The sequence below is a fragment of the Mirounga angustirostris genome, unplaced genomic scaffold (genome assembly GCF_029215605.1).
Source record: "Mirounga angustirostris isolate CCGP_5_RB_7025 unplaced genomic scaffold, mMirAng1.0.hap1 SCAF_15, whole genome shotgun sequence".
In the NCBI taxonomy this organism is placed as follows: Eukaryota; Metazoa; Chordata; class Mammalia; order Carnivora; family Phocidae; genus Mirounga; species Mirounga angustirostris.
In genome coordinates, this window is record NW_026991723.1 from 70,117,724 (window position 1) to 70,143,597 (window position 25,874).

Sequence of the window (25,874 nt, forward strand, 5' to 3'; positions counted from 1 at the left end):
TTATTCTTATATTATCCCCATACATTGCATCATTAGTTTTAGATGTAGTGTTCCATGATTCATTGTTTGTGCATAACACCCAGTGCTCCATGCAGAATGTGCCCTCCTCAATACCCCCCCAGGCTAACCCATCCTCCCACCCCCCTCCCCTCTAGAACCCTCAGTTTGTTTTTCAGAGTCCATCATCTCTCATGGTTCATCTACCCCTCTGATTTCCCCCGCTTCATTCTTCCCCTCCTGCCATCTTCTTTTTTTTTTTCCTTAACATATATTGCATTATTTGTTTCAGAGGTACAGATCTGAGATTCAACAGTCTTACACAATTCACAGCGCTTACCAGAGCACATACCCTCCCCAGTGTCTATCACCCAGTCACCCCATCCCTCCCACCCCACCCCCCACTCCAGCAACCCTCAGTTTGTTTCCTGCGATTAAGAATTCCTCATATCAGTGAGGTCATATGGTACATGTCTTTCTCTTTTTGACTTATTTCGCTCAACATAATACCCTCCAGTTCCATCCACGTCGTTGCAAATGGCAAGATCTCATTCCTTTTGATGGCTGCATAATATTCCATTGTGTATATATTACCACCTCTTCTTTATCCATTCATCTGTCGATGGACATCTTGGCTCTTTCCACAGTTTGGCTATTCACACCCATTTAATCTTATTAAACTTTTTACATTTGCCTGATCAGAGAAGACTTTTTTCCAAAGAACGCCTAACATAATCCCCTGGACCCAGTGTTCTGTGATGGATGCACTTTGGGAAGCACTAGTAAATGGGTCAAGGGCAGACTCGTCAGCAGCACATCCACAGCCATGGTCTGCCTCCTGACTCCTTCGCTGGCCTCACCGTCAGCTGCACCTAAACACCCCAGACTCGACCAACACCAAACCACTCCTTGTTTCCTATGGATCCCATGCTATTTCATGCCTCCTTACATTTACATGTTCTGTTCAACATGCCTGGAATGGTCTTATCTTCCTTGTCTTCCTGCTGAACTAAGTGATCTTAAAATCCAACTCAAGAATGTCCTCCTTTGTGAAGTGCAGAAAAACACCTCTCCCTGAACCCATCCTGCCTTACACAAGACACGTGCACATACACACACGTGTGCACATGCATGCACAAGTGCACACATGTACATGCACACATGTACAGACACACAAACACAGGGTTCTACTCCCTTCTCCATATAATTTTATATCTTGTGCTAAATTCTACTACTGTCCATATTATATGATATTGTAAGTCTTTATCTACCTGCTTGTGTCCTCTATTAATAAAGACTACTCCAGTGCCTGCTCAGAACTAAACACTATGTAGATGATGTTTAAATGGATAAATTCATTCATTCATTCATTCATTCTTTCGTTCGTTCTATCTGTGAGAAAAGCATACCATGCATTCCACCTCTATTGAGGTCCTAACTCCCTCATTCTCTTGTGGGAAGGTAAAGGTTATTTAATTGGGGGAAAAAAACAAGGTAACATAAGAAGTCGTTTCTAGTCTTTGATCCTATGTTGAAAGACACAGGCTTCATTAACTTAATTTGAGGTACTGCACATCCGATTGCAATATTTTGGTGATCCTCCCTTATCCTTGCTGTCAGTTGACAGCATGAGAGATCATCATTGAAAAGGGAGTCAGGGGGTACCTGGGTGGCTCAGTCAGTTGAGTGTCTGCCACTTGGTTTTGGCTCAGGTCATGATGTCAGAGTCATGAGATGGATCTCCACATCAGCTCCACGCTCGCGGGGAGTCTGCTTGAGATTCTCTCTCTCCCTCTGCTGTTTCCCCCACTCACTCTTTCTCTCTAAAATAAACGTATCTTTTTTTTTTTTTTGATTAAAAAAAGAAAAGAAAAGGGAGTCAGGTGTGTCCCTGCCTTCCCACCATTCAGAACCAAAGTCAGAATGAGAGAAGAGAGCAGCAGGACTATGCCTCTGATTACCAAGACCAGTGCTTCTCAAACTTAAGTGGGCATCAGAATCACCCAGAGGGCTTGTTAAAACATGGGTTGTTAGGCCCCACTATAAAGTGACTAATTCAGTAGGTCTTGGGTGGGTCTGATAATCTGCATTTCTAACAGTTCCCAGGGGATGATGGTGCTGCTGGTCCAGGGACGCACACTTGGAGAACTACTGATCCACGGTTCACTGACTGCTTCCCAATGTCATAACTGCACTAGCAATATAAACGTACACACTGCCTGATCACTCTTCTCAGGGAGATGGCAAAGAGGACCAGCACTAGACTTGGATCCCAAAGACCAGCCTCGAGACAACTGGCAAATCACAGAACCTCCGAACAACATAGCTTCTTCCATCAAAAAAAATGGCAATGATAAGCCCATCTCTGGCTACCCTCACTGGGTTGCTGTGGGAATACCATGGAAAAAAAAGACCTACAAGTGTTTATATCCTAGAAAGCCCTAAAGAATCAGAAACTTGATCAGAAAAAGAGAAAACAAACATATGTGAATGGTACAAAAAAATTTTCTAGGTGTGTGGGCAGGGGAGGTAATTCAGAGGAAGAATTCAAAGATTAATTTCTCCACATTAATCAAAGTTTTCATACATGAGCATTTGGCCATAACTTTAACCATTGAAGTGTTCATTTGTTCCTTTTTATTACTGAGTAGTATTCCAAAGTATAGGTGATAGATGTGCCATGGAATTTGTTTAATCATTCACTCATTGAATGAAAGAGCATTTTTTTTTAAAGACATGGCTTTAGGTCTCACATTTAGGTGTTTGATCCATTTTGAGTTTATTTTTGTGTATGGTGTAAGAAAGTGGTTCAGTTTCATTCTTTTGCATGTTGCTGTCCAGTTTTCACTCACGTGTGGAATTTAAGAAACAAAACAAAGGAAAAAAGAGACAAACAAAAAGACCAGATTCTTAAGTACTGAGAACAAAGTGGTGGTTGCCAGAGGGGAGGCGGGTGGGGGAATGGATGAAACAGACAAGGAGCATTAAGAGTGCACTCCATGTGATGTGCATTGACGAACGTATAGAATTGTTGAATCATATTGTATACCTGAAACTAATATAACACTGTATGTTAATTGTGCTGGAATTGAAAAGAAGTTTTAATTTTTAAAAAAGACATAGAAGGTGAGAAAGTTCAAGTGGTATTCAGGAAACAATGTACATTTTTTAACTTATTCTATCTTGTTCCAAAAATTATTTGAGACAGGGACGAAGAGTAGATCCATTTGGTTAGAGGAGTTGACAAACTTGTTTCATAAAAGACTATACAGTAAATATTTTAAATTTTGTGGACCATACAGTCTCTGTCACAACTATTCAGCTCTGCTGCACCGAAGTCCCCATAGATAACATGTAAATGAATGGGAATGACTTTATTTCAATAAAACTGTATTTACAAAAACAGGCCCAGGACTTAGTTTGCTGATCCCTATTTAGAGGAATAATGGAAGACAGAGTTGAAAAGGCAGGTTGGGATTGTAAAGAGCCCAGAATGCCAATGAGTTTACAATTTGTTTGGTAAACATTTAGAAGTCCCAGAGATTTTTTGAGCAGGTATTTGGTGGAGAAAGGATCATTTTAATCATAATCAGAGTGAAATGCTTGGAAGATTAATCTGGTTCGAGCAAGGGAATGAATAAAATGAATTCATGGCATGAGCAAGGGAAAATGGAAGAAGGAGAGAAGTTAAATGACTACTGCAATTGTCCAAGCTAAAAATAAAAAGGTCCTGAATGGGGCAGTTGTAATTGGACACAAGAGGAAAGGACGGAAATAAAATAAGCCTTACAGAGAAGAACTGACAGAATTTGGAAACTGACTGGATACCAAGGCAAAAGAGAGAAAGCAAAAAATAGCTCTGAGTTTTAAGTACACACTTTGGAATGAAGCAGACCTGAGCTTGACTTGTTTATTCTAACATTTACTTGAGCGAGTTATGAAATTTCAGTTTCAGTTTCCTCATCTGTGAAAGGAGTAAGAGCAGTGTCTTCCTCAGACTGCAGTTGGGCAGATGTAATGAACTAATACAGGCAAAGCCCTTAGCACCATAACTGGTATTTAGCAACGATTCATTAAACATCAGGGATCATGACATTGGTTCTGCTGAAAGATCCCTCTCCAATCCCCACCCCTGCTCTAGTAACAACTTTACTACCTAATTTTTTCACTTTATCACGAGCATTGCATGATATCCCATTGTGTGAAGGTTCCATAGTTTAACCAATCCATTGTCAGACATCTTGTTTCCAATATTTTGCTATTTTTTAAACCACTTAGGGTGTTTTCAACTCCAAGGGAAAGAAACTCTAAATCAAACCAATTTTTTTTAATAAAGGAAATTTGCTGGGAAAGAAAGAAGGCTTCTGTGGAGAGAGGAACAAATCTTATCAACTGTCTCCTAAGTCTCCCACCTCCCTACCTGGATGATACTACCCTTGGAATATAACATTCAGGTTTTTTAACTGCAAAAACTCCAAATGATGGGACTATATCGAAGGCCACAGGCAGGAAGAACTTCTCCTAGCAAAGCTATATTTTCTTCCTTTTCTGCATTCAGATGGGTCACCTTCAGCTAAGGCTGTCCCTTTCTAGTAGAATCCTGTTGAAGACAGAGTTAGGCCACCCAGGTTAACATCCTGAGTTGCTTTTATCATCCCCCCAGTACTATATCTCTGAAGGCATACAGTTAAGATCCTAAGGTATCATAGGTGAGAGATTAAGAAAAAGGTTCATGGTGATAGAACAAGAAGTTGCCAACTTCTCGGCCTGAAATAACTGGCCCATCTTAGCCCAAGACACGTCCTCCACTATTTAGCCACTTGCACATTTTAGGTCAATTACTTGTAGTAACAGCCTACTCCTGGTACCAAATTATGGATCAGGAAGGACGGCAAATAACTTTGGGTTGCAAATAACAAGAACAATAAAAATAAAAACAAAAGAAGACCTCCACACAAAATAACTTACATGGGCATTATTTCACACCGCAAGAATAACTGAGGTGAGACAACTCTTTTACTGGTTCACTTGACATTTGTGTTCAGGCTCATCCTCTATATTTCTCAGTTCATCACTTGCCTATTTATGTCCTGTGCCCAATTCAATTGTGATATTTGACTTTTTCTTTTGATTTGTAGAAGTCCTTTATATATTAAGAATTTCAACTATTTTACGTGTCGTGATGAGCACTGGGTGTGATATGCAACTAATGAATCGTTGAACACTACATCAACAACTTATGATGCACTATATGCTGGCCAACTGAAGATAATTAAGAAAAAAAAGAATTTCAACTATTTTTTCTATCATACATGTTGAAAACATTTACCCACTTTGATAGCTCCTTTTCAACTCTGTGATATTTTTGATAGACAGAAGTTTATACTTTTGTTCATATATTATAAAATTTATCAATCTTTTCCTTCAGAGTTATATATTTAGTTTATTTGCTTAGAAAGCCCTTTCTTCCATAAGACTGAATAACGTATTTTCTTCTAAAATATTTATGGTTTAATAGCATAAGAAATATTTAAATTCATTTGAAATTTATTTCAGTGTTAAGTGTGACATGGGAATTTTTTTTTCTAAATGGTAGCTAGTTACCCCAAAATACTTTTTAGAATACATGCCTTCTCTCCTCTGGAATTCAAGGTCACCTGTAGTATACACTGAGTTCTTGTGTAAAGTTGATTTAGCTCTTGAGTTCCCGTTCCATTTCATTCATATGTCAGCCTATTCATGGGCCACTGGCACTATTTTAATTATGGTAGCATGATTGTTTCACTGTCAGGCATGGAAATTCCCTACACATCTCTCTTCTTTTTAAGAAGACTCTTGGTTGATCTGATTTTTTTCTCTCCAATGATTTTTTTTTAATCAAATAGCCTAATTTTTTTATTTTTTTTATTTTATTATGTTTTGTTAGTCACCATACAGTACATCATTAGCTTTTGATGTAGTGTTCCATGATTCATTGTCTGCGTATAACACCCAGTGCTCCATGCAGTACGTGCCCTCCTTAATACCCATCACCAGGCTAACCCATCCCCCCACCCCCCTCCCCTCTAGAACCCTCAGTTTGTTTCTCAGAGTCCATCGTCTCTCATGGTTCCTCTCCCCCTCCAATCTCAGATGATCTTTCCATTTGTTTTTGTTAGGTTTCTCCCCCAAAATCCTATTAGAATTTGGTTGGAATGGAAATGAATGTTGACATTAATTATGGAGAGAAGTGGAAATTTTATCATTTTTATCCTCTGCAACTGGTATTTCCAATATTATATCTGGTTTTTTCCTCATTTTATTATGTTAACCAGAATTAAATTACCAGGAAAATGTAATATATATTAGTGATAGCAACCATCTTGATATCTTGCTGTTGACTTTAATGAGAATGCTTCAAATATTAGGATGAACCATATGAAATTGCATTTTCCAGACCCTCCCCCCACCATCAAAAAAAAAAAAAATCAGTGTCAGTAATTTCCAATCAATCTATTAATTTGCAATTTTGTAAAATACTGGTATTTTATTTCAACTAAGAATTCATATTGATTAAACAAATATTTTTGAATGCCTACAATGTGACAGACATGGAATGAGGCCGTGGATATATAACTCTAAACAAGACACAGTTTCTGCCCTCTTGGAGTTAATATTACTACAGCAAAAAGCAGAGTTCAGCTAACCAAAAAAAATTTAATGAACTAATTAAAACAGTAAAAAAGCTGAGAGGAATTATTGTGTGCTAGAAACTGGAGCAAGGGCATAGTTCAGACAGGGCAATCAGGATCAGTCCTTTTAAGGAGGGACACTGGAGCTGAAAGCCAAAGTCTGAGACAGAGCCACCCACACGACCAGCTCTGAGGAACACTCCGGGCAGAGCCGGCTCGGAACAGGCTCTGAATGAAACGTGGCGGGTGAGTTCTAGAATCGATCGGGAAGCCTTGTGGCCAGAATGCCACAAAGTGGGTCCCCAAGCCACAGGCCAAGCCTGAGCTGGTGACTATGTGAAGGAAGAGAGTTTTGAATTGAATGTGGATTAAGATTTAGGTTTGGACTGGGCTTTTAAGACTTCAAGTGACCAGCAAATGACAGGATCTGTTCCAAGTTGGGACGTGGGGTGGGAGAAGGGGTGATGGAGCATCTTCAGGGGCGCTGGTGAGGGAAAAATAAAACCTGATAGTCTGCAACCACATTCACTGTAAGCCAGTTCCACAGACTGCAGAGGCAAGCCAAGGACAGACCTGGGGAGGTGGTGAAGTTTATTTTGGAAACCGAAAGGAAGCAGTAATGCTTTTTGAGCAGAGACTTGATTCTCCAAAATCAGAAAAAGGATCACAGGACCCTAAGACAGAAGAGAAGGCAGGGATTTGCCTCTCGGTGGCTCTCAACCCATGGCTGGGTCTGCATTATTTGCACATTCTTTAAAATCCACCAGAACGTGCCAATGAAACAAAATAAATTTTCACAGCTACCTCCAGGCCAGAAAGTGACTGAACAGCTGTCCCACTGCGCTGCTGTCGTATTTCAGAAAAGATGAACAAGTTGTATGTAAAGCTGGCTGAAAGACCAGTGACAGAGAAAAGCCAGAGTTGGGTTCCAGCCAAGCCTCTAAAGACTAGGGGAAATTCTGGAGGGGAAAGCCCATATGACAGTGAGCATTCTAGCATGTAGTCAAGGCATAAGCAGAGGATCCAGTGGAGTAAGGCTCAGTAAATGGTGGGAGTCCCAGATGAACACACATATGGTATGCTAGTAAGAGGCAGAGTATGACAGGGGGCAGGGGGCACTTGAAAACCCAGGCTGGAGTGGTTGATACCTTACGGTAGAAGTGGCAATGAGAGGTCATCATGTCCCTGTCCCCAGGAGGCAAATGGATCCCAGGCCAAACCAAGGCTCTAGACTTTGCAAGAGGCTTTTAGGACCAGGCAGCTCATTTGAACCAGAGTATAAGACACAAAAAGAGATCTCCAAGGGACTGGGGCTGTTTACTCAGGTCCAAAGGAATCTAAGGCCTGGGCAGAGGCCAGCTGAAAGAAGGAAAATCAATGAGTCTAGCCTGGGAGAAGGTAAGGAAGCAGAGGCAGGGCAGGGACAGGTCTGTTGGGCCTTGCAGGATTTCTTTAGCCTGATGACAACAGCCATCCAACCTCACCCCTTTCCCTTTCCATGAGGAGGCTCTCCTCTCTCTCCCAGCCTTTCCCTCCTTATGCCTAGGCATGTTAAAACTCTGACGTGAGTTACTGGAAACGTAACTTGCTACTTGCATGTAACGATGTAAGAGAAGAACAAGGAAACGCTGTGAGCGTCACACAAGAGACTCAGGACCAACGGGCCACTTGTCGCCACGGTAACCACAATCAAAACAAGGATTCCAGCTTTTCCTGAAGCCGTTGTTTAATGATGATTGTGTTACACGGAGAGTAATTCCACAGTGCATTATAAACAGAGTTGCTAGTATCCAGCATCATCAATGACGGAGAAAATTAACTTCTAACTGAGCAAAGTACATTTCTCAGGGTGTATGCAAAGCTCAGGCCAAAAAAAAAAAAAAAACCAGAGGGAATCTCAGCTCAGTTTGAAGTCGCTGTTTTATCCCGACGTCCTTTTTTTCCTCTCCACCCCAGTTTTTAGAGAGGGATACCTTTATGAACTCCTAAGAAACATGATACATTTGCTTATAAACCCAAATATGCATATCCCTACCCCTACGGGTAAACAGGACAGAAATGTAATGATTACTATGAAATATTCGCATTTGGAGTGGATTTAGTAAGTTTCTTTTATGTGATCAGGGCAATATATAATCCAGGCTTATCTCTTTGAACCAGATTGTTCCTTTCTAAATGCCTGATGCAAATGTGAAACACAACCTTCCCTCCCCTTTCCTAGAGTCCCTCTCCCCTGGCTGGGACGTAGGGCCTGAACTCGAGGCCCATTGCTGCCACCCACTGGTTGGGAAACCAACACACAGCTTCCCTGGCCTTGGGTTTCCTAGTTTCTCCAAGGCCTGCTGGCAAAATCATAGCGACCCTGGGATAGAGTACAAGTTCACTAATCTCTCTTCTCTGTTTCAAAGCCTGTTCCCCTTTCCATCTTCCATCCAGCTCTCATAACAAGAGAGCAATCTGGATAAGAGAAAATAAGCACAACAGGGAAGCCAACTTCAGTTTTCTTTTCCACTCTGACTCATCATTTGGGCCAAAGGCCCAACACCAGCTTACCCTAGTTCCCACGTCTCATTTCATATTCACATGGAGAGTCTGATAAGTTGTTGATTAGACACTGAATTGACCACCCCGTGGTCGGGTGTCTACCCCTGGACCAATCAGCTCTGGCCAAGGGTCAGGGTCAACCTGTACCAATATGGCTATCCAGTCTGTCCCCAGAGGCCATTCCCAAAGAACAGAGGTAAAGTAGGGCTCTCAGAAAACCATTCTCGGGGCACCAGCATGGCACAGTTAGTTGAACACCTGACTCTTGGTTTCGGCTCAGATTGTGATCTCAGAATCATGAGATAAACCCCTCGGTTGGGCTCTGTGCTCAGCACAGAACCTGCTTCAGATTCTCTCTCAGAGGCCACTGCAGGTTTAGAGGGAAAGATATTAAGGAGTCCAAGCAAGGGTGAGCCTCTGGGTCCCACCACTACCACCATAACTCCTTCAGCTAGACAATCTCTGCCTTTCTGATGATCCAGGTAAGATTTTGTTAAGAAAAATCCTTCATGTTTTTTAAGCAAGAACTAGATGATCTCCAAATCCATTCCAGCTCTAACAGTCTATGGTTCCAGATGGAGGGGATGGGATTGCTTCAAGACGAGGCTGGGAGGGAGGGTTAGCAGGAGATCATGAAGAGCCTTGCACACCATGCTAGGGCATTTGTGCTTTACTCAGTGGGGAGCCACGAAAGGGGAACAAAATGACCAGGCCACTATGTTAGCAAAGTGCCCTGAAGGCTTGGATGAGTGGAGGATGCACTGTAAGTTGGGTGGTAGTGTTATCTGAATGCTGTCCAAACAGGAAGCAGTTATCAGTGTTTTATCAGAAAAATAGGAAAGAAAAATGAATGGAAGAGGGGGCAGCATCGTTTATTCACCAGCATCCTCCGTCCTGTTTTGGGTTTTGTTTGTCTTCTAACTCCATTCCCATCCTCAAAAAGCTGAGTAAAAAGGACTCTTTTCCTTCACAGACAATGTCATTGACCGGTCCCCTTATACCAGGTGAGCTCAATGACACCATGGTAACAGGTGTGTCATCTTCAGCTAATTAATAAAGGCCAGGATACTGCTCCCCGGTCAGATCATGTCAATGCTTGGTCACCTGTCCAACTTGCCCATGACCCAGATGCTCCCAAGCTCCCAATTATGCAGCTGCACCTCCCTGATCAGTTTCAAAGAGGGACTTCCAGAAGGTCTCCGTCCCAGCAGCTTCCTGGCTCACCAGACCTGCTCCTACCATTAGCTCCATCAGCTCCATCAGAGCAGGGAATTCCCACAGATGGCCCAGTGGACTTGCTGAAGATGGAAAAGCCACATCCAGGCCTCTGATTTACGATGTGGCATGAACTCAACACTTTTCTCATGTTCTTGGGTCTAACACAAATGAGCAAAAGCAGATATGTAAAACTGGCACTAAGAGACTATGTTGCACCTTTAAAAAAACACCTCAGCTGTCCGACAACCGGGTGTGGGGAGCTTATTGAGAAGCAGGACACCATTTCCTTGACTGTGGCTGTGAACCTGGTTCTGGAAAGAGCTGTCAGCCCACCCCTCCAGCACCAGGCTTCTCCTATCACTCCCTCCAGGTTGCTGAGCCCTTGTCAGGGTGTGTACATATGCTATTCCTCTGCCAGGAACACCCTTCCCCCAGATTCTTTTTAGGTGCTCATACATTCAAATTATTTTTTGAGCTAATTCAACAGAGTAATGAGTAGATAACAACTGCTTCTTGCAACCCAGCTTCTGAAAATCAACTTTGCTTCATATATTAGCAACAAAATTTTGGAACCAAAGAATCTGAATGCAGAATTTTCAATAATCATTAAGTCCAATCTATGCATTTTGAATTTGAAGAAATAGACCCAAAGAGGGGAAATGCCTTTTCCAAAGTCACGCAAGAATAACCAATGCTAACCAGTACTGATGCTGGGGGTCTAGGGGCTGTGCTAAGTGTTTCATACACATTAGCACATTTAATCTCACTATGGCCCTATGAGGTAGATGCTATTACTAGCCCATTTTACAGGTGAGAAAACTGAAAGGGGAAATGACTAATCCAAGTTATATAAGCTTGATGATGTCAGATAAAATTCTAGATGGGAGACCCCTGGGGGGTGGACAGGGAGACAGAAAAGGTACAGTGGAGGATTTGTCTCCATGAATAAGCCAATCACTTCTCCTCTCTGAGCCTCAGTTACTAAATCTATGAATTGAAAACAATTTCCTTAGCCACAAAACATTATACAAATGAAAGAGAAAGGGGTGTTTTTACAAAATGAAAAGAGAATTTACTGTTATTTTCTATTTAAAAGAATATATTCTTAAGTTAAAAAATACAATACTATAGAAAAAAAGCATGAAAAAAGTCAACATTATCCAGAGATAATTAGCATCTTAATGCTAATACTACAAATCTGTTTGTGTTTATATATGTGTGCATATAATTCTTAATAAATGGGATCATACTCTTCATGCTGTTTTGTGATATTCTTTTCACTCAAGTTATACTTAGTGAAAAATCAAGAAAATTTTATTTTCAGGATGCCATACTTCTGAGCTTAGATCAGCCCTGTGGAAAGAACCAGGTGGCTTACTTATCATCCTCTTAATGGCTTATGAAACCGGCCCTCAGAGGACCGGTAGTACCTGGCTCATCACCTGTAGTACCCTGTGCCCTGCACAGGGGCCAGGAGAACACATGAGAGCTGCAAGCCAGCCTGCTCCAGTCCCCAGGCGAGCCCCCTGGCACAGCGACAACATCCAGGGAAGGAGGCCTTTGTGTGATTTGCATGGAGGCGCTGTGCGTGCCAGCCTTTGAGAAAGGCTGACTCTAGCCATGGAGACCGTGAACCCAGGGAGCCTGCTTCTGACCGCACTGGAGCCGGCGAGGGCAAGCACAGTTGGCACCCTCCATCTGCCGCGTCTGTGCCAGATCTATGCCCCATGCCCCAGAGCACAGGGTCAAACCACGGCATGCAAAGAGCAGGCTCTGAGAATGAGTGCTAAGTCAGTTCTGCTCTTACACATACAGTGCTCGTGGTGGTTTCATTCTTTTCCTCTAAGCAAATTTTAGGAAAATACCCAAGTGATCGTAAGTTGAGCAAAGCTTCAGCCCAAACGCTTTGCTCATGTGCCACCTGGGAGAACTAGAGCCTCCAAGTCCAATTTCCTATTAGGCTGTCTCTGGTGGTCTCTATATTTACCCAGGTTCACGGAATACCTCTAAAGCAGTTGCAGAGTGAATTCATTTTCTATTACTGCACAACAAATTACCCCATTTAGTGGCGAAAAACAACAAGCATTTTGTATCTCAAAGTCTCTGAGGGTCAGGAATCTTGAGTGCAGCTTAGCAGGACACCTCTGGTTCAAGGCTGCCAATGAGGTTGCTGCTAAAGCTGTCAGCCAGGGTTGCACTTGTCTCAAGGTGTAACTGGGACTGGAGAATCTGCTTTCAAGTTCCTTGCCAAGTGGGCCTCTCCATTGGGCTGCCTCATAACATAGCAGCTCACTTCCCTCAACATGGGGGAAGCTGGGAGTTGGAGGTGGGGTTGGAGAGAAGGAGAGGGAAAAAGTAGAAAGGGGAGGGGAGAGGAAGGGAGAGAAGAGCGGATATAGTCTTTTTGTAACCTAATCTCAGGAATGAGGTCACATCACTTTTGCTGTATTCTATCCATTAGAAGTGAGCCCACACTCAAGGGAAGGGGATTACAGAAATGCACCAGCCTCCATCCTCTTGTCTGGATATAACGGCTAGAATTCTGCCAGCCATCTTGGCTGGTGAGGATGAGGGCCACACCCTAGAGATGGTGGATCAGAAAACAGGGAAGGAGAAGCCTGAGTCCCTGGTGATTTCATCACATCATCATTGCTTCTCACTCAAAAGAATAAAACCTTAAGGGCACCTGGGTGGCTCAGTTGGTTAAGTGACTGCCTTCGGCTCAGGTCAAGATCCTGGAGTCCCGGGATCGAGTCCCGCATTGGGCTTCCTGCTCGGCAGGGGGTCTGCTTCTCCCTCTGACCCTCCCCTCTCTCCTGTGCTCTCTCTCATTCTCTCTCTCCCAAATAAATAAATAAAATCTTAAAAAAAAAAAAAGAATAAAACCTTAAGTGTGTGAAAGTGACTCTTGACTTGAGTTCCTCTCACATGCAGGGGAGTCTAATCTTACCTGAGATAGGTTGTTAGCACTAACCTCAATTAAGGGTTCACATTTAACCAGCATCTCTATCTTCTACAGATGGAACATCTAAACGCAGAGAGATGAAGTCATTCACCCAACATCACTCAGCTAGAGACTGGCAGGAATGAGACCCAAACTCCTGGTATCCAAATTTTCCCAAGCTAGTTCTCAGTGTCCCCAAAATTTGTTGAACACTCAAAGCTCTGTTTGGGATGTTCCTGGCAGCTGGAAAAGTTCTGATTCCCTCAAGCTATGTATTTGTACCAGAACATTCCCTGCTCTGTTTCTCGGCTTACCAAGTAAACAAGGGAAATAGAAGAGGAAAAATATTTTGGATGAATTGATGATTTGCAGTTCAAAAACTTTTGTCTTATGCGCACTCAAGCCAGTAGCCATGGAAACCCTCATGTCATTTCCTCAGCCTCTCTGAGCACCATTCCTTCTTTTAGAGCCCAGAAGTTAGCAGCAGCTATAGATTAAATATGCTCCACAGAGCACCAAGGTGGCATAATTTTTCAAAGGACTTTGGTACACATGTCCATGGCCTGGAAATGATTGTGTGTTCATTACAGAGTTGTCTCAGATGGCTTGTCTCTTTAGAAAGACCCTTCCACCCCACCTGCCAGAACTATCAGCAGAGCCATTCAAGACAGAATCATTGTAGGTATACGGTTAAACATCTTATGTTGTAGAAGACATGCGTAATGTCCTTGTCCAGCCACATCCCTTGCTCCAGGAATGGCTATGCTCAGCACCTGCTGAAGGACTGGGCCTAAGCCACCACGTATGAACTGTGTGATTCCCACTTCCTGCTTCCACAGTCTCAAGACAGCTGAAACTCAGCTTGTCACCTGACCCAGGGGAAGCCAATGTATCATTTAAGAATCTTTCGCTTGGGGACTTGAAATAAAAGTTGTGGAGACAGGGGCGCCTGGGTGGCTCAGATGGTTAAGCGTCTGCCTTCAGCTCAGGTCATGATCCCAGGGTCCTGGGATCGAGTCCCGCATCAGGCTCTCTGCTCCTTGGGAGCCTGCTTCTCCCTCTGCCTCTCTCTCTCTCTCTCTCTCTCTGTCTCTCATGAATAAATAAATAAAATCTTAAAAAAAAAAAGTTGTGGAGACTGCCATTAATTGATCAGGGGCAGTTAAATTAAAAGGTCATATAAGGGGCACCTGGTTGGCTCAGTCGGTTAAACATGTGCCTTCAGGGTCCTTCAGGGTCCTGGGATCGAGCATCACGTCGGGCACCCTGCTCAGCAGGGAGTCTACTTCTCCCTCTCCCTCTGCCATTCCCCCTGCTTGTGTTCTCTCGCTCTTGCTCTCTCTGTCAAATAAATAAATAAAATCTTTAAAAAAAAATGTCATATAGCTTTAGGGCTAGATGTACCCTTCTTGGCCTTATATATAATGAGGAGGAAACAGATTGGCTCAGATAGAAAAAAAAGAAGAAGAAAAGAAAAGCAAAGAAAAGAACTCATGCGGTCCCAGAAGATAATAGCCATTTCAATTTCTTATTTTTTTATTGACTTATAATTGACAGACATTATATTAGTTGCAGGTATACAAGATAGTGATTTTATGTCTTTATACACTATGAAATGATCGCCTAAGTCTAGTTACCACCTGTCCCTTTACTAAGTTAACAATATTATTGACTATCTGTCCTATACTGTACATAATATCCCCATGGCTTATTTATTTTATACCTGGAAGTTTGCATCTCTTAACCTCCTCTGCCTCTTCTGCTTGTCACTCCATCCCCTCTGCCAGTAACCATCAGTTTGTTCTCTGTATCTATGAGCCTGTTTGTTTTGTTTTGTTTATTCATTTGTTATGTTTTTTAGATTCCCATATAAGTGAAATCACATGATATTGGTCTTTCTCTGACTTATTTCACTTAGCATAATAACTTCTAGGTCCATCCACATTGTCACAAATGAAAAGAGTTCATTCTTTTTTATGGCTGAGTAATATTCCATTGTATATATACATGTGTGTATATGCCTCTTTTTTTTCCATTCTATTGATGGACACTTAGATTGCTTCCATATCTTGGCTACTGTAAATAATGCTGCAATGACATAGGGGAACATGTACCTTTTCAAATTACTGTTTTTGTTTTCTTTGGATAAATACCCAGAAATGGAATTGCTGGATCATATGGTGGTTCTGTTTTTAATTTTTTGAGGAGCCTCCATAGTGTTTTCCATAGTGACTGCACCAATTCACGCTCCTACCAACAGGGCACAAGCCACCTTAATTTTTAATGGCTTCCCAGTTCCCAGCTCCAATTTTCACAAGCAAGGCTGTACTCCATTCCTGTGTCATGCCTCAGGGTTCGTTCAGGGCTGGAAGTCTGAATTTCTGCTTTCTGCTCCTTGCCACAATGATGCACCTTCACTTTACAAATCTTTTCCACCTACATTATCTTATTTGCCCTTCTTCAAGTCCTGGAAGACCAGGAGACCAGGAATGATGACCCTCACTCTTCTTTTACAGAAAGGGAAACTGAGGCCCAAAGAGAGGAGGGAACTTCTCAAAGAGTCTCACTCAGCTAGCTATGAAAGGGCAAAATGTGAACTCATGTCTTCTAACTCAAGGTGTGGTGTTTTTCTCACTATAACACGCGATCAAGAAAAACAGAAATTCAGAGTGAATTTGACTGGAACTCCCATAATTCCCTTGGGCACTCAAGGTTTCAAGAAGAGACAAGTAGCTGTAGATCCTCAATGGTGAGAGAAACAAGCCAAATCATGAAGCCTGTTTTATTTTAATCATTTCATTTAACTTCTTGGACTACAAAGTCAACTGCGTAGAGGGGCCAGGCTGGTAAATTAGAGAAAAGAGGAAAACAAGCCAGTGTGTTACAGCTGGGAATGGTGGAGACTGGAGCAAACCGTGGTGCTCATGACCAACTAGTAAAAGTCAGCTGCTACTCAGCTCGTCATGTGGGAAGACAGATCCTATATGACCAGATCTTCTCAAGTTTTATGAAAACATAGAAATCTGACTTTTTATGTGAAATTTCCTAATTGTGAAAACATGCGTCAGCCAAAGAAATTACTCACGTGCTGGCTAGATATGGCCCCTGCACTGCCGATTTGCCACCTCTGCTCTGGATTACAAGCCCTTGAGGACAAGACCACGCATTATTATTCATCTTTACATCTCTAATACCAAGCACAGCAGAGGCACTCAGGGGAGTTGATTCATTAAATAGCTTAGAGGAAAAGCATGTCATTCTGGTCTCTATTCAGATGATGCCTCCTCAGAGAGATCTCCTCTTGCAACCTATTGTTATCCCCTAATGGCCATTCTCCTATTTCTTCTACAAAAAAGACCGCTGATTTTTAGCCAGGCATGGAATAAAGCCTAGAATAAAGAAAACATCTCCTCAGCCTTTCCTGCAGCTAGGTGTGGTCATGTGACTAATATCTGACCAAGAAAATGTGAACAGAAGTAATGTGAACAAGTTCCAGGAAATACCTTCGAAAGAGGGCCATGCCCAGCTCTTTCCGTTTCCCCCTTCCTACCGGAATGCAGATGTGATGGCTGGAGCTGAAGTAGCCATGTACAGCCATGATGTGCAAGCCACATATTGAGGATGATGGAACAAGAGGATAAAAAGAGCTGGATTATTTGATTTTGCATGAGGAAAAAAAATGTATGCTTCTACCTTCTTCAACCTATTGTTTTGGGGGTTTTCTAAAAGGACAAATCCTCCTTTTCTCTCCTCTCCTCCTGCTTCATTTTAATTTAAAACTTAACATACCTAACATATTAACATATATTTATTTGTCTTATTTATTGTTTTTGTTCTGTACTAGATAATAAACTCCATGAGGGCAGGGGCTTTGCTTTGCCTACAGTTGTTTCTTAGTGTTTAGAAGAGTGCCTGACATGGTAGGCACTGCTGAAAAAATAGTTGTTGAATGTATAAATTAAGTGGATTAGATTAGGTAAAAAGTGAAACTGAATTAAATGGCAATCTAAACCCAGTTTCAAACCAGCCACCATCAGCCAAATGTGTTCAATACTTCCAACACATTACCCCAAAGGTTTTGGTCAAATGCAAACAAGGGAAAAAACTTCAACAATCCAAAGGACTTGTCCCACATTTACAAAGATTATAAAAAAGGAAAAAAAAAATTCCCCAAACATGTTTCCACTTCCAAAGGCCGCACTTTCCCAGCAGCTGCCCCATTTTGAGTCTGTGACAGCCAGACCCCAGATCCAGGCGGGGCTCCGGGGCAGCGTGAGAAAGCCCATGCATTCAGCCCAGCGCTGCTGGACGGAGCCACTCCGGATACTGGGTTCAAGGCTGGCCTCCTGGGTTCTAAAGAACATATATTTTTAATTGTTCAAGCCATATTGAAAGGGAGTTACTGCCTCCCTCCCTGGAAGATAAGCCTCTATTCAAAAAAATGAAGCCGCTGCACAAGGCCTGGCCCAGCCAAGTGAAAGCCCAGAAGACATGACCCAGACCACCAAGGAAGGTGGCAAGGCCCAAGGCCTGTGTGGCTCCTTCTCAAAGCAGTAGCAGTGACTTTCCTAATTAACAGAGCAAGTCTCCAGGGAAACAAGGAATACCCCCCCCCCCGCCCCCCTTCCAGAAGAGGTAGGAAGCCCAGTTATAAAGACTCCAAACTCACAACACTGGCTCAGAGGCCCAGGCCTAGAGCTGGGGGCCAGAGCCTGGATCTTTCCTGAAAGAATATTTGGGGTAGAGCAAGGGGGCGGGGGAAAGAAAGACTGTGTGTGCTAAAATGCCACATTATATACTCAAAATAAACACCTGGCAGAACACCTCCACATCTGGAGCACGTCACAAGACTCAATTACATTTGGCCAGGCCAAGTGCCCCACAGCTGTTGCAGAGTAAAGAGAGAGAATTAAAAACAGCAGGTTGCCATGGCGCAAAATTGGTCGCTGCTGAACAATTTGTGTGTTTGTCTTTGGAGCTGAAGTACTAGGAGTGAGTTATGTCTTTGAAGGGACAGGAAGGTGATTTCTCAAGACACCCAAATGAGAGGAAATAAAGGATAAAAGGTACTAGCTGATTAAGCACCTCCCCTGTGCCAGGTGCCATGTGTGCATTTTTCCTTTTACTCCCCACCACCATCCTGTAGAACTAGGAGTTATTAACCCCTTTCTCCAGACACAGTGATGGAGACACAGTGACATGCCCAGAGTCCCACAGCACAGCCAAGTGGCCAGGCCAACACTCAATCCAGGTCTGACTCCAAAGCTGTCCTCTTTTCCTTCTATCACCAGATCTCTGGTCTAGACCCATAAATGCAAATGTTGCCAGATGATGCCCGGGCACAGGGGCAAAGAATGCCAATAAGCCCATAGACATGGGGAAGGTGCTGGTCCCCCAAATCATTTGCTGCAAAAGGGCAATCTTTGAAAACACACTCACACACACAAGTATATATTATACGTTCGTCATCTGGTAAAGAAGGGGTCTCACGGCTTTGTGAAAATCAGCAAATAGTTCTTTGACCGAAATGTGAAGGCTTTAGAAGGTGGTATATGATTGCACATTTGTGTGAGAGGGGCAGGACCCAAGAAGGGGCTCTGGCATTCAGGACCAAAGTGGATGTCTGGGAGGTAATGCACGGGGCCATGTGCAGCAGCATGGGGTGAAAGGAGTCTTACTGCCTCTGTTCTCTCTAGCTACACCCCATCAGCCAGGTCATTATTAGGCCTCTGACCCTAAGCCTCTTCAGGGGGTTGGACTGGGTCTCCAAAAAGAGACGTCCACATCAAATCCCTAAAACCTGTACACGTTGCCTGATTTGAGGAAAGGGCCTTTGCAGATACAAGTACACTAGGAATCTCAAGATGAGATCATCCTGAATTCCAATGGGCTGAAATCCAGTGGCAAGTATCCTTGTAAGAAAAAGGCGAAGGGAGATTCGAAACACAGCGGAGAAGGCAACGTGGAGGGACAGGCAGGGACGGTAATAAGGCAGCCACGAGGAATGACAACAGCCACCAGCAGCTGCAAGAGGCGAGGAAGAAACCGGCCCCTAGAGCCTCTGGAGGACGTGCAAACCTGCCAGCACCTTGATTTCAGACTGCTGGCCTACAGAGCTGTAGGAGAATAAATGTCTACTGCTTTAAGCCACCCAGTTGTTCGGTAATTTGTTACGTCAGCCCTAGGAAATTAAGAGAACCCTTTTCAGAGTTTCCACTCTGCCCCAGCAGGGTAGGGTGACCACACATGGGCACACAAGCAAGTTCTGGGCACCACCCGAGCGTGTCCACCAGTTTCCTTTTCTCCCGTCGTGGCCCCCTTTATCCTACTTGGGCCTCTGCTGACTGGCAAGTCACGTTGCTGCGCCTCCTACCACCTTGCTGCCGGTAGCCACCAGCAAGGGCCCCCGGAACCGTGGCAGAGGCTTTGTCCCTCGGTGCCCTCAGAGCTGCCAGCCCCGCTTCATGCCACTGCCAATGCTTCTGCAACTGTGAGTCCCTATTAAAGCCCCGACGCTGCTGCCTCCCGGAGCTGCTGGTGCCATCTGCCATGGGAGAGCCTCGAGAAAGTCCCCCCACGGTGCCTGAACACCTGGCATCAGCCCCAACAGGATTCTTCCTCCCTAGGGGCACAGGGGAAACTAATAAATCCAAGGTAAGCCCCCTTCTTCTAAGAGATTCGCATGTCCATATCGAAGGAAAAGGGGGTGCCATCCACTGAACCCGCACATAGACATCTTCTGATGTCAGAAGGGTGTTGTTTGCTCTTCTGAAATGTTAGCCTCATAAATAGATTAAAGAGAAACTCGTCCCTATGTCCCAAATGAGGCAAAACAGTCTGACTGAATTTCACCTTGAGTCTACAATTTCCACACCAAAGTAAATAATAAAAAGGGTCAGCGGAGGCCCCCTCTCGTTGCTGGAGGGCAGCCTTGGCCGAGGGAGACTTGGCGGTGAGGGCAACCCCTCTCTCTTGGTCCAACCCCATCAGCTCTGGGGCCCAGGAGCCTTCAGGCAACTGAAGACCCCTACTGTCAAGCAGGATATTGCTTGACCATTGAATTTGATAGTGAATTAAGCCTCAGTGAGACTCTTTACCAATCTCTGTCTTTAGTGACCCAAAATTTCCATCCCATTCATATCAAGCAAAACACAAGAGTCAGGCCCAGAGAAAAGAGGTATCCCCGAGCTGGGGAGAAGCTGTGAAAAGACACCGTAGCACTCTAGCTTAAGACTCCACCTCCACCCACTGATGTGAGCCACTCAGCCAAGACCCTCACTAAGATAGCCAGAGCCCTGTGCTGCCCCCTGCCAAGTGGAAGAATGCCTCTCTCCTACTCTCATGCCACATTCTACTGCATTGATTCTCAAGTTACGTGGCCTTGGACTTAGCATCACAGAATTATTTTAACTGACTGAAATATAATTGATATGCCAAAAACTGCACACTTAATGTATACGATTTGATAAGTTTAGACATGTGCACGGACTTGTGATGCTATCACCATAATCAAGGTAATAAACATATTCATCATCACCTCTGAAAGTTTCCTTGCGTCCCTTTGTGTGTGTGTGGTAAGAACGCTTAACGTGAGATCTACCAATACTGTTAACTCTAGGCACTATGCTATAGAGCAGATTTCTAGAACTTATTCATCTTGCATAGCTGGAACTTTATGCCCATTGAGCAACAACTCCTCACTTCCTTGTCCCCTCTGCCCCTGGCACCACTCCACCACTCCACTCTCTGCCTCTATGACTTTGACTAATGTAGATACCTCATATAAGTGGAATCACACAGTATTTGTCCTTCTGGAACTGGCTTATTTTATCTAGCCATAATGTCCTCCAGGTTTATCCATGTTGTCACAAATAGTAGGGTTTCCTTCTTTTTTAAGGCTGAATAATATTGTATGCATTCATCACATCATTTTTAATTCTGATCAAAGCCAACTTTAATTTTTTTATCCTCACATTTAAAAGGTCATCTGATGGCCACCAGTTTTCCAATCCTAGCCCTGGTTACTAGCTTATAAATCTTAAGGTAACTTCTTCTCATTTACCTAATGTTCAGTTTCCATCAGTTTTAATATACACCAGTATAAATACCATTACTGACTGCTTTGTATGAAATTCAGTATCCTACAGATCCCATGGAGTCATGGGATAGAACCAGAAGCCCCCACCTTTTATGTGAACTTTAATGGTACTATGGAGACCAAGGCGATTTTGCTTAGGTTAAGCAGGATTTATTTTCATTTGTAAGAGAACCTTCTTGCAGTGAGTTTATTCAATTCTCCTAAAAATGGTGGCATTCTTTTAAATTATTCTATCAGAAGCAGCAGTTAACATAAATGGAATATTGGAATCAGCCTAAAAATGTATACCACATCTTCTTTATCTGTCCGTCAATGGACATTTGGGTTGTTTCCATACCTTGGCTATTGTAAATAATGCTGCAGTGAACATGGGAGTGCAGATACCTCTCTGAGATCCTGCTTTCAACACAATATTATTTTATCCCAAAGAAAAGAAAAGAACTATTTTTTACACACAGCACTCTCCCTTCTCAGGACCAAGACAGGAATCCACAAGGGCTGATGCTGAAGAGAAATCTAAGTGAGAGCAGGATAAGAGTCACCCCTGCCCTTAAGACCTGGACCAAGCTATGCACCTGACTCCTTCCCCCTTGAATGAACTTTCTGCAGAAGTTTCCGTGGTAGATGATGAAAACAGATTATGGGGTACACTCCCCAACTCTCTATCCAGCTTTGGATCTATGGGTTACTTGCTACACACGTTCTCAACAGCCCCATATGGTCTCTACATGAAAACAGGAAACTCAACCTCAATTCTGAGAGCCCTTTTCTTCTAACTAAAGGTCTGAAGAGGTGATATTTATTCAGCACCTATTACATGCCATCCATGCCAGAAACATTACCTCACTTCCTCATTACCAGTCGTGCAGGACAGGTTTTATTATTCCTATTTTACCCAGCTCTGCTGTGACCCATCCTCTTATTGGGGACAAGATTGCAGGAGGCCTGAAACAGAACATGAAAAATATTATGGCCGATAAACATTAGCTGCTGTAACAAGTCCTGGGCAGGGTGTGTCACAGGCTAGAAGTTTTCGTTCTTTCTCAAAACATGAAGTCCACAAATTAGAGGGCACCCAGTCCGGGCCTTCACGTCAGCATCCGCTTCCCTGGACTCTTTTCTTTAATAAGCCAGCTATTTTTCCTCAGGAGAGAGCTCTTTGAATCCAACACAAAAGCTGAGTCTGGCGCGTTCTATGAGCATTTAAGACTCAGCAATCCAGTGACTGATGGGGTGAGGAGGGGGCGTGGAGGATGATAAGTGAGAACTCACAGGTGTTGAAAGTTTAGCAAGGCTTTGCAGCCAGGACTCAACCAAAATAATAATACTCATGGTTCTGGGTGTTTGTTTGAAAGTTTGATACAGTTCCAGTTAAAATGCAGAGAGTCAAAAGAAGCTATCAGACCTGCCGTTAAGAACAAGACCAAACCAGGTATGCTACAAAATCATGGTTTTGTAGAAACACATCAAAGAGATGTAATATAAATAAATCCACATGAACTAAATTCCAGAAAGTGGCAAACTTTTCCTGGAGGAGAAGAGAGAGATCCACTAAAGACGGGGAGATGAGAAACCAGCTGAACGTTAACGAACTAGGTGTAGAGTGCAGTAGTGGATCAGAATTTCAGGGGTGCCGGTCACAGAATAAGTCTGACCCTACCAACCACGTCCTTGCCACAGGCTTTCACCGAGTGCATGGGGATGGTTTCTAAAGGCTTGAAGTATGGCAGAAGAGCTAAGAAAGATCCCCCTGAGAAGCACAGAGACTTGGCTAGTACAAGGCAGGGGACTACTGATAGCTGAGGGCAGGACTGGAAGACCTGAGGAAAATTCCTCTGAGCCTCTCTAGGACTTTACAAAGTGCTCAGCAGTGGCCTTCCAAAAAAATGGGGGCAGGCAAAATATCTAGGAGTAAATCTAATGAAAAATGCACAGTACGTCCACGCTGAAAACTATAAAACACTGCTTGGAACACCTGAAGCCTTAATTAAATATGTGAATATCAGGTTCATGGATTCAAAAAGGCAACAGTATTAGGTGTCCACACCTCCAAGCTGATGTTAAATAAAAAGATACCAATCAGTTTTCTAGCTGACAAGCTGATTCTAAAATCTATATGGAAGGCAAAGTCCTACAATGGCCAAAACAATCTTTAAAAACAAAAGCAAAGCTGGAAGGTTTACACTATGTTATTTCAAGCCTCACTAGAAAGCTATTGCAATCAAAATAGTGTAGTACTGGTATAATATAGACAAGTAGATCAATGGAACAAAATAGAGAATTCAGAAATAGACCCACACGTATAGCATCAATTGACTTTTTACCAAGGTACTAGGTCAATTCAGTGAGAAAAGTTTTTTTCAACAAATGGTGCTGATACACTGGATATCCATGCAGAAAAAATGAATATATAAAGAGCCCTTACAAAGTAACCAAAAAAAAAAATACCCAATTAAAATGAGCAAAAGACTTGAATATTTCACAAGAACAAATATACAAATGGTCAATAAGTACAAAAAAAAAAAAAAGAACCTTAATATGATTAGTCATCAGAGAAATACAAATTAAAACAAGGAGACTTTTACACCTTTCACAAAAACCAACTCAAAATGGATCATAGACCTAAATATAAAATGAAAAACTGTAAAACTCCTAGGAGGTAACATAGAATATAACCTAGATGACCTTGGGCATGGTGACACCATAGGGAAGAAGACCAAATATATATTTTTTATTGTAAATCACAATATCACAGGAGATTTTGGGGGTTCTGTGAACTCCCTGAAATTATATGCAGGATCTTGTGTATATACATGCTTGGGGCAGGGGAGGGAAGGGGGTGTCCTTAGCTTTCATCAGATTTCCAAAGAGGGCTTGTGGCCTTTGAAAGTTTTAGGATACATGCTCTAGCCTCTATACTCTTCCCCGTGGCAACTTCCCATGATTTCAACTCTTCCTTATGTTCCAGTGACTCTCATACTATGTAATTTTGGACAAGTTACTTAACCTCACTAAGGTCTGCACCCTTAAAATGAGAGATAATAGGGGCGCCTGGCTGGCCTGGTCGGTAGAACACGCGACTCTTGATCTCAGGGTCATGAGTCCCAGCCCCATGCTGGGCAAAGAGCTTACTTTAAAAAAGAGAGAGAGAGATAATAACTTAATAAAATCAATGACACAGGATTGTTGTGAGGATTAAATGACATAATTATATAAGCAACGAAAATGCACACCTGCTATGTAATAGACCAGGGGCCAACTAACTTTTTCTGTACAGAGCCAGATAACCCATATTATTCCCTTGAGAAACATTCTTTCTTGCCATTACCTCCTACCTCTTACTACCTATGACTGAAATTCCCTCTTCCAAGTCTCACTTCCAGCATCTCTAACTGCCTGAAGGGAAACTTCACTTGAATGTTCTCAGAAACACACCAAGAATGGAAATAACCATTTCTCTTATCAGCTGAATAGTTTTCACTAAACCTAACACCCAACCTGTTTGCATGCCCCAGACATGTCAGCACTCCCATGCTTTTTTGCTTCTCAGGCAACTCCTTCTGCTTCCTTTCACCATCTACCTGTCAACCGACTGTTGAACTCTTACTTATCCTTCAAGACCCCAGTCAAATGTCACCACTTCTCGACAGCATTTCCGAACATTCATCCCACTACCGGCAGCAGCAACCTTGGGAGATGGATTGTGCCTTTATGGAATGTGTTACGGTTATTCATGCACATATCTGCCCCTCCAACTAGAATGTGAGCTCCTTGAAGGCAATATTTTTCAAGTCAAAATTAAGGCAGAAATTAGGCCAAATTAGTGAAAACTTAATATGACAGGGCCAGTATTACAGAGAGGCAGTTGAAGTAAGTGAGGCAAGTTCAGGGTCAGATCCTATCTTTATTTAAAATTTTGTTCATCATGGATTTCTTTTGCATTAATGTTGATTTTTTTTAAATATTGCATTAAAATACTATTTATCTTGATTAGTGAGTCTATTGGTACCCTTTTAAATTTAAAGCTAAGGCGGGTGCCTCACTCTCCTCATCCTTGTCTGGCCCTAAATTAGTAACCAGCAGCTCTGAGATTCAAATCCAGGTTTTTCTGATTCCAAGCCATTCTTCCAAAAGTCAAAACGACCAGACAGTGTTCAGCCTCTCAAGGAGTGTCACAGATAGCAACAAGTAGATGGGAGAAGTGACATTGGCCACCAGGGGTGTGACTACAAGGGGCTGTGCACAGAGGAGTGAGTGGTTAATCTTGCCTGAACCCATTAGCGAAGAATCCATGAAAGAGGAAAGGCTTGAACTTGGGGGTTTCCCTGATAGGGATTACTCTGCTTCCCTGAGAAAGCAGCAGCCTCTACAGTAAATTCTGGACAATTTCTCATCTCCATAC